This window comes from Molothrus ater, chromosome 20 (assembly GCF_012460135.2).
Source record: "Molothrus ater isolate BHLD 08-10-18 breed brown headed cowbird chromosome 20, BPBGC_Mater_1.1, whole genome shotgun sequence".
NCBI lineage: Eukaryota > Metazoa > Chordata > Aves > Passeriformes > Icteridae > Molothrus > Molothrus ater.
In genome coordinates, this window is record NC_050497.2 from 603,145 (window position 1) to 617,137 (window position 13,993).

Here is a 13,993-nt window from a genome sequence, read left to right on the forward strand (position 1 = left end):
CCATTCCCCGCCTCCATTCCTTTGGGTTGGGATTTGTCATGCTTGTTCTTAACCCAGGGGAGAATTTCTTTAGGAAAGTTCGATGGTATAAGTAGCAGCAATCCCTCATCTGGCTTTCGTCATGGACGATAACAGACACTCTGAAAGTTGCTGCCTCTGTGAGGGAGGCAGCAGCAAGGAGAACTTCTGCCCCCAGCCCAGCACAAGCCCAATTCCACATGTCCCAGGGTTTTCCAGGAGAGCATCCAGCAGCAATTCCCAAACTCAGACAAGGACCAAACATGAACATTAACTGCAGCCCACAGGGATGGTTTGCAGATAGCTGAACATGAGGATGTTCAGCAGCAGCAGCTCACTAAGACATTTTCTGGGTGCAGGTGGAAATTCCAAACCTTCGAGGCACCAGTTCCTGCACAGGCCCAGGAAAATGGCTGGTTGGATGAAAAGCTCCACATTCCTCGGCCACACACAGAGGGACCCACAAACCCCCTACCCTGGGCTGATCCCAGCAGGGGAGGGCGACTCTGCTCCTCTGCCCAGTCAGGTGAGACCCCACCTGCAGAGCTGCCCCAGCCCTGGGGCCCAGCACAGGAAAGATGTGGAACTGTTGGAGCGAGTCCAGAGGAGGCCACAGGGATGCTCCAAGGGCTGGAGCCCTCTGCTCTGGAGCCAGGCTGGGAGAGCTGGGGATGCTCACCTGGAGAGGAGAAGCTCCAGGGAGAGTTCAGAGCCCTTGCAGGGCCTGATGGGGCTCCAGGAGAGCTGGAGAGGGACTGGGGACAAGGGATGGAGGGACAGGACACAGGGAATGGCTCCCACTGCCAGAAGGCAGGGATGGATGGGATATTGGGAATTGGGAATTGTTCCCTGTGAGGGTGGGCAGGCCCTGGCACAGCGTGCCCAGAGCAGCTGGGGCTGCCCCTGGATCCCTGGCAGTGCCCAAGGCCAGGCTGGACAGGGCTGGGAGCAGCCTGGGACAGTGGGAGGTGTCCCTGCCATGGCAGGGGTGGCACTGGATGGGCTTTAAGGCCTCTGATGACCCAAACCAGCCTGGGAGTCTAAAATTCATAACCAAAGCCAGCTCTGTTGGCCATGCTGATACAAACTCCCTGTGCACTCCAACCCTGCTTCATGGTAGCTTCTATGCAGCAGAAGACATAAAGTAACTTTGCTTTTTGATTAAAAAACAAAACAAAACAAACAAACAAAACCAAAACCCAAAAAACCCACAAGGAATGTAGCTGCAAAGAACTAATGTGTTATGATTGAAATTTCAAATGAACAAATGTCAAATGTGCAAAATGAATCCCACTCTGTCCCACCTGCATCCCATGGCTCAGACTTCCCTGTGGGCTTCCCAGGCTGCCATGAAATGAGGCAGAAAGGGGTTTCATCAGCATCCATGGAAAATATAGTTTTGAATATCCCAGTTTTGTTTGGTTTAAATCTTAACCATAATATTTCTATTAATGCTATTTATTCTAATTTATTTTCATTTAAACATATGCACAAGAGTAAAATCAAATCATGTCATGTTAGGGTATTTTAAAAACAAAAACCACAGAGCAGATAAGGAAGATAGATGACATCTTTCCTGTGGAGAGATGGCTGGGGGTCACCAGGCACTGACACAAGAAACAGAAATTTGTTTCTACACCAAGGAACAATAAAAAGGCCTTTTAACATTTTGACATGGACTTGTGAAGGCTGAGTGAGGGGTGAACTCCATGGGAAGGAATGATTCCTCACTCTTCCACCTAAGCACAAGAAAAAGCACACAGAAGAAACATAAAAACCCACAACCCTTTCTCAGTTCTGTAGGAAGAAGTCTTTTTTGTGATTTGAAACAGGATGTTGCTTTTTCAGATCCTTTAATTTATTTACCAAACACAGCATCTCCCCCCAGATTTTCAGGTTAATCACATCAGTCCTCATTCTGCTGTCACACCCCAACGTGCCATTAAATCCCCAGTGGTGGGAGGATGCACCATGCTGGTAGCTGGGCTGTCCCAATGATTAATCACAGGATTTCTCAGTGTGCCGCTCCCCAGGAACAGCCAGCCCCAAACTCTTCCCTTCTGGAGCTGAAAGGGCAGATCTCAGATGAAGCAGACAAAAAGAAATGCCAAAGGCTGCTAACAGCAATAACTTAAACCTTTCAGGGGACTCCTGCGACTCCAAGGGGAAACATAACCCAACTGCAGCAGCCCCATGGCACTGTCAGGCACAGCGGGAATGACTGGGAAAAACGAGCCAAGCCAGGGCAGCTTCACTTCTGGTCCATCATATCGCGACATTCCATGGCCTCTTACTGTCAGAGAAGCACTTTCTTTTGTCTTCTCACCTTCTCAGGAAGGTCAGGACTCTGCAGCTTGCTGGCTAGACCTTCCTCCTTACACTCTCCCTTCTGACTTCATCCTTGTGCTTACAATTCCACGGGGAATTTATCTGCCTTTTTGCCCTGGGCTTGTGCTTCACTCTCCATATTGCCACTGCCCTGCTACCAGCAGCGTTCCCCAGGAATGCAGGACGGACTCCTGCAGGCTGGGGTAGGCCCCTCCTTTGCTGGGTGCTCACTGGTTTCCTGGGGATAACGTGGAAAGGAAGCAAAAGTAACTCAAGGATACACCCAGCTGGCATCATCCAGGCAGACCCAGCACAGGCTGGAGCCTCATGCTGAAGAAAGATCAGCTGGTGATGGCCACATTGCTGAGCCAAATCTTCCACGTTTAAACCAATTCCAGTTACATGTCACAGACAGGAAATCCAGTCCCAGTGCTGCTGGGGGCAGACTGCTCCCACAGCCTGATGCTGCTATTCACTGAAAAACTTCTGTGACCTCCTGGCTCTAGCTCCTCCCATGGAGAGGCAAGGTGAGAAGGAGAGAAGAGCAGGAACAGCTCAGCAGATTGGGCTGGTCCCTGTCTTTGGAGCTCCACTTCCAGTTTCAGCTCCCATACTACTGGGACTCAGGGAAACTCTGAGCTTTCATGGGAAAAGAAACCAGTTCTGTCTTTTCCTGGTTGTCCACAAATGAAAGATTGTTTAGTACTAAAAGTAAAAGACAAAGTTGCTTTGCCTCAACTCAGTATTAGATTTTAAATTCCCATCAGTTTTTATTTTACCTCACCATTTTTAACTGTTTGGTGTTAACCACGCAAAACCTTTCAGCCATGGCTCTCAAGACCAGAGCAGAGTGCACTGTGTATTTGAGGAAACAAAAGGCCCAGTTAAAGATTTGTAGCCACTCCAGATAAAAGAAGAGGGATATTTAATTAGAGTGGCCCTTCTCCAGATCATGTCCAAACCACATCAAATACATACAAATACTGAATGCAGGAAATTAAAATTGGAGACTTAAAACCATGAATAAATCAAAGAATTCTCACGCTTAACTTTGTCCCCTGACCCTCAAGGTTTTCTTTCCTGATCCATTTTCCTAAAAGAAACAGAAAGTGAGTTGATTTGCCAAATCAGGCCCTCTGCTCATCTCTGCATGCCCACACAGCCCAGCAGCATCGGGTTCCCTCTCCTCATCACTGCCCCTTTGGATGTGCAGTACCACAGCACTTCTCCAGGCATGAGTGGTTGAACTAGTGCTACCCAAAAAGCCTTGGCTCACAAGTCAGCTCCCCTCCCCTCACTGGGAATTTGGGTGAATGATGCCTCTCCCACCCTTGCAGGATATCCCAGGCTGCTCACAGCTCTCTGGGGAGCTGCTCTGCTAAGCCACGCTGAACGAGAGCATTGACTCCTCTTGGGGGATCTGTGCAGGGAAGTGGTGGGATCACTGTCCCTGGCAGTGCTCAGAAAATGTGCAGATGTGGCACCTGGGGACATGGTTTAGTGCTGAGCTTGGCAGTGCTGGGGGAACAGTTGGACTCCATGATCTCAGAGCTCTTTTCCTACAGTAATAATTCTATGAAAATATTCAAAGGTAAAAAATCAGTGCAGAATTAGGAGACTGCAGTAAACAAGAACAAACTAAATAATTCTGGATTGTCAATTGTCCATCTAATGCCAGTCACATCAGAAAAGTCACACTCCAGTTGTACTGAGACAATGCCAGGGGGAAGGACATGGCATTTCCACCCTGGAGAGCCAAAGGGTGAAGGTGAGGAGGATGCTGAGTGAAAGGATACCAGAATCACGCAGCTTGGGGCAATAATTTCATGTTTCATATCATTACCCACCCTGCTTATCTTTGTTGAGCACAAACCAGAGGTGCTGGCCTGGCTGATGAGCCTCGACTGGCTCCAACACAATAGAGCAGGCACTGCTGCTCTTCCAAGAGGAGATAAACTGTCAAGTGAATTGAAGATTAACTATCCAGATGTAAATGAATTCATTGCTATGCAACTGATAGGGCTCAGGCCTGGTTTAGTGCAGGATGGAGTCAGGTTTGGAGAGCTCTCTCAATGGCCAAAGAATTTATAACCTGTATTCATGGCCCTCTGTAAAGGGCCGCCTGACAATGCCAGCGCTGGCAGCATTGTTCCTTTTGAAGGGCTTCACCACTCCACCCCCACTCCTCTGCCCCCAATTTACTCCCTTCCTCCCTGGATCCCCCACAGCCCGCTCCACACCCTTCCCTCCTCCCGATCACACAGGAAGAAAGCTGGGGGGAGGTGACCTCCGCAGCAGAATTTGCTATTCATGTTCCGTTCCCCCTCACAAATCCTTAACTTCTTGTCTCTTTTTAATCTTTTTTCTCTTGAGAAAGAAAAGATCAAAGGGCTTGGGGGCTAATGCTTTCTGAACTAGGCACTTCTTGCCATGGGAAAACAGCAATGGGGAAGGGCTACACAAAGATGCTTGGGACAGTGGCTGGGGGAGAGCCCAGGAGATGGGACTTTCCTCCATGGAGGTGCTTTCTGGAAGCCTTCACCATGCAGCCCTGGAAGGAGGATGCAGCTTTCCAGCATCAGTCCCAGACTGTGGGGCTGCTAACAAGAGCATGTTTTATTTCAGGTCACACATGAATCGCCTTAATGTCTTCCAGGAGTGAGGAGGGAGATGGGGAGTGTGTCCTGGGCGGGATGGCACCACCAGCATGTGCCTCCAGTAGTCACTGGAGCTCAGGACCTGTGTGGAACTTGTCTGAAGGCCACTCGTTTCTCCTGTGGCTCCTCCAGGAATGCATTAAGAGAAGGAGAAATAGATACATTGATATGACTGCTCCAAGCACAGAGAAAAAATCTACTGACTTCAGTGGGTCCCTGGTCCCAAAAAGACAAATGATTCTGCTCTGTATTTCCACGTGATCCATCAGGGTATGGAGGAGAGTTTCCACACTCACAGAGGAGTGATCCAAAATAATCCCATTTCCCCACCTGATGATGAGCATTTATCTCAAGGCAGGACTTTGAGGTCCCCAAGTATCTTACCAGGGAATATGGATTTTTCCCTCATTCAGTAATCCAATTTGACACTGGCTGGCTGTCTCCTGCCAAGGAAGATGAGTCACAAAGCAGAAACCCACACACAAATAAGAGACTTGTACCAAAGCACTGATATCAAATATTTTAAGGAAAAAATGCTCTTGGTCTAAAGGTTTGTGTGAGCTTCCAGCTGGAGATAGAACTTCAAAGCAGAGGCTTGAATCCCTAAGGACGGAACCAGATTCCTGAGAAACCTTTTAACACACAAACAATCTCCTGTTTGGAGGGGTCTCCTTCTTCTGGGAAGTAGCTGGTTGACACTCTTATGATTTAGAAAAAAATATTACTTAGGCTTGAAGGGCTGATCTGAATGACATTTTTTACTCTAAGACTGAATTCAAGGCTTGCTGGCACAGAAGTGGGAATCTGCAAAGTCTATTAAATTCATAGGTTCAGCCCACCATCTCCTTTTCCCACAGTTATCCTTCTTTTCCCACTCATCCACACTGTGACACCTCCTGGACCCTTCAGAGGGAGGCTGGGTCACCAGGGGCTGGTTTTCCTCTGACACTTCTGCTCCAGCCCCTGTGTTGCATTTGGCTTCTGCAAGAACTGTCATGGGCTTTAGAGTCTCCTCATGGGCCACTGTCCTCTTCCATCAAGGTCCTGGCACCTGGTATTCCACAACAATAAATCATCCTTATCCAAAGCTTATTCCCTCTTTAATTTTCAAACTTCTGATCTCACCAGGAAATGCTTCTCCAGAGCCTTCAAACTCACCACAGAATCACAGAATCCCCTGAGCTGGAAGGGACCCACCAGGATCCCCCAGCCCAGCCCCTGTCCCTGCCCAGCCCCCCCAGCAGCCCCAGCCTGGGCATCCCTGGCAGCGCTGCCCAAAGGCTCCTGGAGCTCTGGCAGCCTCGGGGCCGTGCCCATTCCCTGGGAGCCTGGGCAGTGCCAGCACCCTCTGGGGGAAGAACCTTGCCCTGGAGTCTACCCTAAACCACTTCTGCCACCAGCAGCGAGCTGCTCAGGCACAATTGTGTCACTGTCCCTCCAGTTCTGCAGGGGAACAGGACAGGGCAGGATCAGAGGTTTGCTCCATGCACTTGCTATTAAATTATTTTAGGAATAGTCTTACTTGTATCTCACAAGTCTTGTATCTCTGCTCCCAGCTCATTTCTTGGCCAGTTTACCCTGAAACCCATGGGCCTGAGCCCATGTCAGGAGTCTGTCTCTGGGCCCTAATGACCACACGGCCACTCCCCCTTTTCATTCAGCTCTTCTGACTCAGCTCTCTAATGTGAGATTAAAATCTGTTCCATGTGTTGCACTGTAGGTCTTGTGAGGGTTTCACAGACACACACCACGAATGCCCTGCAGCACCCCCAGCGCTGGGACAAGTGACAGGTCTTACAGCAACCCTGACAATTCACATGGCTTCTCTGCCTTCCAAGCTGGGTTCCTGACACAGACTTTAAGAATGTGTTTCCTCTGTAGGCTCAACAAATGCCTGAAAGCCGCTGGCAAGCCAAGGGGAACAGCTGCCTCCCTTCAGAGCTGAAATTCTTTCACCACCACCCCCAAAACCAAGCACAGGAGCGTTCTCATTACTAGAGAGGATAAGTGTTTGTGCTGAAAGAAAAATGTAAATTGCTTTAAAAATGCCAAATTAGCACAAGTGACCCACAACCAGAAAGGCAAAAAATTCTCCAGTGGAGATTTAAAGGCAGTTGAATGTCTCAGCAAATTAGCTCTGAGGCTGTCCTGATGACAAAGCTCTTCTTGCACTTGGGCTATGATCCCTATAAACCAGTTGTTGTTCCAAAGCGTTTCTGATTAATTTTGCTCTACTGCTGAGGAAAAAATGCAAAATGTCACCATCATAAAACTGCCACATGTGTCTGTTGGCTCAAGTCACACAGAGCTTTCAGGGGACAAATGTCTCCCTCATGCTCCCAGCTTTGCCCATGTGCTGCAAACCAGTCCTTGGCATTTCTGTCGAGCCCTGAGTGGCTGTTGAGCCACAGTAACAATCCCGCTGCACTCAGAGGAGGTTCTGTGACACAGCCCCAGAGAGGTAAGAGACAGGCAGGGGTGGTGTCACAGCACAGCAAACCCAGCAGCAAAGCTTCTGCTCCAGACCACAGGCAGGCCAGAAGATGACACGAAGCCTCACCCAGCACAGCCCAGGGAGTCAGGGCACATGTCCACAAAAAAATTAAACATTTCAAACTGTCTTGTCTTGGCTGGCTTTGGGCTGGATGGGTGGTGCCTGCCTGTGCTTCAGACACATCAGTCACATGCTGTCCCCTTCCAGCTGGCACTGGGATAAGTGACCCTGACTATGACACCACTGGACAGCACACATCACACCCCCAGCCCTGACCACAGCCAGGGACAGTGCCAAGGATCACTCCTCTCCAGCTGTCACCCCAGACAACCTGCACCCAAGCCTCCGAGGAGGGAAAATTCCTTCTTGCACAGGTCTGTGAGCCATCATAAGCACCTGTGTAGGTGTCAAGTCCTACTTGATTTTCCTTTCTCTAGTCAGTAAGGACTCTGTTTTCTCCCATGTGCACTCAGATAGAAACCCAGCAGCTCAGAATCGCTTTCCATGGAATATTACAGACCTAAAGTATACAAAGTGTGGGCAGCAGGTCAGGGGAGGTGTTTCTGCGCCGCTGCTCAGGTGAGACTCCACCTACAGAACTGCCTCCAGCCCTGCATCCCAGCACAGGAAAGACCTGGAGCTGCCAGACAGAGTGCAGAGGAGGCCATGGAGCTGTTCTGAGTGCTGGAGCCCCTCTGCTCTGGAGCCAGGCTGGGGGAGCTGGGGGTGCTCACCTGGAGAGGAGAAGCTCCAGGGAGAGCTCAGAGCCCCTGCCAGGACCTAAAGGGACTCCAGGAGAGCTGGAGAGGGACTGGGGACAAGGATGGAGGGACAGTACACAGGGAATGGCTCCCACTGCCAGAAGGCAGGGCTGGATGGGATATTGGGAATTGGGAATTGTTCCCTGGCAGGGTGGGCAGGCCCTGGCACAGGGTGCCCAGAGCAGCTGGGGCTGCCCCTGGATCCCTGGCAGTGCCCAAGGCCAGGCTGGGCAGGGCTTGGAGCAGCCTGGGAGAGTGGGAGGTGTCCCTGCCCATGGCAGGGGTGGACTGGATGGGCTTTAAGGTCACTTCCAGCCCAGACCAGTCTGGGATTCTGTGATTATCAATCTGTCATGAGATCAGTACTAAAAGCACCCTGTGCACATACCAGAAAACACCCCACCCACAGAACACAGTTACAGGCACAATGTAGAAACATAGCATGCACAGACAGAGACAGAACCTTGGTAGCACTGACTGCAGTAGAGGCTCTCTGGGAACAGCACTCCATGTCTCCAAAAGCTGAAAAATGGTAGTTGTTCCCTTTATTAAAATACTCCCTATAAGGAGAAAAGCAGGACCAAGGCTCCAAAGAGAAGCATGGAGCCTTGTTCCTTTCTAAAAATGAATCCTGATGAATACATGACCTTCTGATGACTCCCTTCTTCCTAACAAACTGGCTTTACAGAAAGAATGTGAATATACATTTGAAGCATATACTAGCAGAAACAGCATGGGGAAGATGTAAACCTCAGAACTTCCATCAGAAACCTGCATTTACCAGTTATTTTCATCCAGGCAGGAGACAGCAATAAATTGATTGATTAAGTCAAGCACAAGAAAGATGTGGACCTGCTGGAACCAGTCCAGAGGAGGCTTTGGAGGTGCTCTGAGGCCTGGAGACTCTCTGTTATGGAGACAGGCTGGGAGAGCTGGGGGTGCTCAGCCTGGAGAAGAGTAGGCTCTGAGGAGGAGACCTTATTGAGGCATTTCAGTGTCTAAAGAAGGCTTGTAAAATAGAGAGTTTTTACACTGGCAGACAGAGGCAGAACAAGGGGGGACACTGTTAGACTGAAAGAGGAGAGATTTATGTTTGATATTTGAAAGAAATTCTTCTCTCTGAGCATGGTGAGGCCCTGGCACAGGGTGCCCAGAGCAGCTGGGGCTGCCCCTGGATCCCTGGCAGTGCCCAAGGGCAGGCTGGATGGGGCTGGGAGCAGCCTGGGGCAGTGGGAGGTGTCTCTGCCATAGCAGGGGGTGGGACTGGATGAGCTTTAAGGTCAGTTCCAACCTAAGCCAGTCAGGGATTCTACAAATGCAACTTTTCAAACTCTGAAAATCTCCAGTGAGCACCTTGATGAACTTTAATGAAAATGCAAATAAAGATTTGTTGACTGAGGCTGAATTATTCTCAGTTGCCCAGAGGAGAGGGATACATGAATCCCGCTGAACTTAGTGGGAGCTGGGTTCCTCCTGTCCAAGACACCACCAAAATATTCACATAAAGTAAAAATCCTATCGGTAAGAAGTTTGTACATTCTTCACACTCAGAGGAAAGCCCTAAAGGACATTTAGCAGGTCCCTCTAATGCCTGGGTGACCCCGCCTGCTGTGGCACAGCTCCAGGGCCCAGCCCAGAGGTGGCACTGCCAATGTGCCACCCAGAATGCACTTCTAGAACTGCCCAGCTGTGCTCCACCAGCATCCCCAGTGCAGGCAGAAATGCCCCCACTGTCCCCATCCAGGGGAGCAGAGAGCAGGACACAGGATGTGGAGGTGTGAACTGCTCTCAACACACCAGCCAGAGCTCCCAATGGAGTGGGCAGCTCACAAGTTCAGGTCTGCTCGCTGTCCCTGGTGCCCTGAGCATGCTCTGACCTGTGGAGAACGCTTTCCCCTCTGTCTTTTTCTCCTCATTCTTGTCTCATCTTTCCTTCCTCACTACCCGTTAGGTGATGTGTTTACAGCAGCATCCATCACCATGGCATCCAAGGAAGACAGAAAGCTCCCAAAGGCCAAATTTCCTTCCCAACCTTGTCATTTTGCTGTTGCATTTCAATTATTTTCCTGACAACAGGCTAGGGAGGCTGAAGCTGGCTGGAGCAGGCAGTGAGCAAGGAGCAGAGCTGCTGTTACTGCACACATCTGCTGTTCCCCAATGGCAGCTTGGAAAGGTACAGACTCACAGCTCTTGTCCCAGTGTGCTCTCAGTGTGCCTTAGCCATGAGGAAAGTTTCCTATAAAAGCCCAGGGGTCTGTGGAAGAGCCTGACAGAATCTTATTCCCTCTTTAACTTCCAAAACCCATTAACTTCTCCCTCTTATAACTGCCCTAGCTGGGAAGGACTTTGGAACTAAACTCTCGAGCAGAGGAGCAGGTGCTGGGGCAGCCCTGGGCAGGTGTCCCCATGCCCTGCCAGCTCTGCAGTGTGGGCCCTGCCTTGGTGGCTCCTCGGGTGAAACCGTGGGCAGGTGAGCCCAGCCGGACAGCGGTGGCTTTCTGCAGCCACAGGGAATTTCCTGGAAGAGCAGCACAGCGAGCCCAGTCCTGGATGGCGCCTCACTGCAGGACTCCCTCTCCTTGGCTGGAACTCCTCCATCCCAACAGCAAGTTCAAAAAATAACGTAATGAAAACAGGCTTCTTTTTTACATTTTTTTTCTTTTTTTTTTTTTTCCATTGCTCATTTTACTTTTCTGAGCTACTGCATACGGAGCCGAGTCTTTATTTTGGCTGCTGTCCTTCTGCAATATTGTTACCCGCGCGCAGAGGAAAAGCCCTCTGGAGATTTCCAATCCAAACAGGCCCTTGTTTTATCTACAACTATTTGAGTACATGACCTCAGATAACCCCATGGCCAACTGTGTGCCAAATTCAAACTGCAGCCATGGGAACTTTAAATACAGAGAAGATTTTCCAGCTTCCCTCCGAAGGGAAGGTGCTGAGTGTCTTGCTCTGCTTGGGCTGATGGGGCTGGGGAGCCCGGCTGTGCCCGCGGGGGCCCGGCCACGGTGGCACCACCGTGCCACAGATTCACCTCTGCCCAGGAGGCTGCACACACAACTGACCCTGCTGCACACACAGGCACTGTCCCCTCCTCTTCTCAGGGCTCTGCAACGGCTTCGGATTACTGGAAAGACAAACAGCTGCACTTGGGCCAGCAGTCTCATCTGTAAGGCTGTGTTTGGATTCCTCCGGACAGGGGAGTTTTTCATCTTCATTAGCTGCTGTTCACAGCCACATCCGCCATTATTCACTGGGTCAGAGCCTCCTGCTCTCTACTGCTGCTTACGAATCTAAATAAATCAATTAATCTGGTACTTTGAATGAAATTCAGAAGAATTTGGCAGCCAGTATTTCACAGACAAAAAGTGCATGTGTGTGCCTCACTCTGCAAGTCCTTGGAAACAGAAGCTCAGAGAATTTAAGCACCAGATTCAGGGATGAGAATTTTTCACAGCAGCACCTATTTTGCTTTTTCTCCCCAGATCAATACTTCCTCATGTATGCATTAATGTGAAGGAGGAGAATCACAGAATCCCAGACTGGTTTGGGTGGGAAAGGACTTTAAAGCTCATCCAGTCCCACCCCTTGCCATGGGCAGGGACATCTTCCACAGTCCCAGGCTGCTCCAAGCCCTGTCCAGCCTGGCCTGGGGATCCAGGGACAGCCACAGCTTCTCTGGGCACTCTGTGCCAGGGCCTCCCCACCCTCACAGAGAAGAATTTCATCCTCATATCCCACCTAACCCTGCCCTCCTTCAGCTTAAGGCCATTTCCCATTGTTCCAACACTACATGCACTTGTGAAAAGTCTCCATCCAGAGAATGAATCCTAGAGCTGAATGCAAGCACAGAGGAAAATAATCTGAGCTCCAGGAACAGCATAGGAATTTGGTCTTGACAATCTCCGGATCAGTTTCTGACACTGTCACACTGAACACATGCCCACTTTATTTCCCATCAGGAACCAACCCCGCCAGCAGGGCACGGCCGGCGACCCCGGGGGTGGCTCTGCTTCTCCTCACTGGGGTTGTTGTGCCTGTGGGATGGGGCACCGACCCCACGGGCTGGGCTGAGGACCGCAGCTCATTTCACAAGTGGCTCCCCCAGCCACCACCACTCGCTTCCCAGGGCCTGCCAGGCTTCCAGGCACCCAGGCTTGCCAGGACACCCAGGGTTCCTGGGGCCCAGCACAGAAACACAGAGCTTTAAATAAACATTTTTGCAGAGGCAGTGTCCCATGGGGTGGGAGAGAGGATGAAACCCCAGGAATCACTTTTGCCCCCAGAGCAGCCTCAATGCTCTGGAGCAAGTCTGGGTCTGGTACCCTGCTGCCAGGGAGGCTGATCACACCCACCCGGGGCAGTTTTTGGCAGTATGCAACTATCCATTCACGTGCATTATCCAGAGACCTTTGCATTTCAAGGCTATTGTTATTTTGATCTTTACAACCTCTGGAAAAAATGAGTTCAATTAAGTGTCATCGTTAGGAATTTGCATAAGGTCACTTCAAGGCTTCCTGCATTTCCTCTGGTTCAGATCTCAGTGCTCTTGGTGTTTCCCCTCCTCACTTATAACCCCACTGCTGTAGGGCATTCCAAGTAAATCATCCACCACCAGTTTCCTCTCTTCAGCAACGTGCATCGAGTTTTTCATTCAGGCTAAATGAAGCTTCAACTGCTTATACAGCAGCAGCCCAGTTAAAGGCACAGCATCACCTGCAGAGAGGGCAGCTTTCCCCTCAATTAAAAAAAAAATAAGAATCCATTAATTTGGATTCCATTAGTGGGAGGAAAGATTTAGTTGCATTTGGCAGCACAAGTGCAAGCAATGAACCAATTCTTACATATTCTGTGGCAAATTCATTTGTGAAGCACGAAGAGCCCTTTTCACTTGGAATAATGGAGAAGCACCCTTGGAAACTGTGAGCTGTGCTCAACCACGGCAGAGATGCAGCGAGGGGCACGAGCTCCGTGCTGCTCCACACGCTGGGGTGTCAGGACACAGGGATAAGCACCCACTTAACTCTGAGCTGCAGCTCAAATTTCAGCTAATCACATTTTGAACTGCCAGGAGGGTCCAAAATGAATGGGTATCACCAGGGTAGGGCTGATCCCCCAGCCCCAAGGCTGGGGCTTCAGGTCCTGAGCCAGGGGCAGGCAGTGCTGGAGCTGGGGGCTCCCGGAGAGCCCTGCAGGCACCGGCCACGCTGTCCCTGTTTGGCTGGGGCCGGGCACCGGAGGCTGGGGCTGGCCAGAGTGCCCTGAGCTCTGGGCTCGCAGGGTTCCAGCCAGCACAAGCCTGTGCTGACCCAGTGCAGACAGAGCCCTCCTGCCCCCTCCCCTCCCTGCACATCTGGGCAGCTGCAGAGAGAGCCAGACTGGGGAGCTGAGCTGGGATAAAATTAACCATCTGGTTTTGACAGGCCCGTTTCAACTGGGATCAGTTCCCTCATCTGTGGCCCTGCAGTTAAACGAGCACTTGTGCTGGGATGAGGGGAGTGAGAGAGGGACAGGGGCAGGAAGCAGAGGCCCGGCTCCATCCGGCTGCACTGGCTGCCTGCACCGACTTAAAATTGTCATGAAATCCTGGCAGAAACATCCCAGTCCCATTTCCAACAGACACTGAGGGACCATCCAGTGTTCTTCTGGCTTTGCAAATGGCTTGTAGGAGCTGGGCCCACCGAGACCATTCACACTCCTAACTGCACCCATAAACATCACTGCACCATCACTGC

The 13,993-nt window shown here is 50.7% G+C and overlaps 1 protein-coding gene across 1 annotated transcript in view; it reads right to left on the reverse strand.

Moving 5' to 3' along the window:
- EXD3 (exonuclease 3'-5' domain containing 3) overlaps nt 1-13,993 on the reverse strand; it is a 255,511-nt gene that overhangs the window by 89,954 nt on the left and 151,564 nt on the right.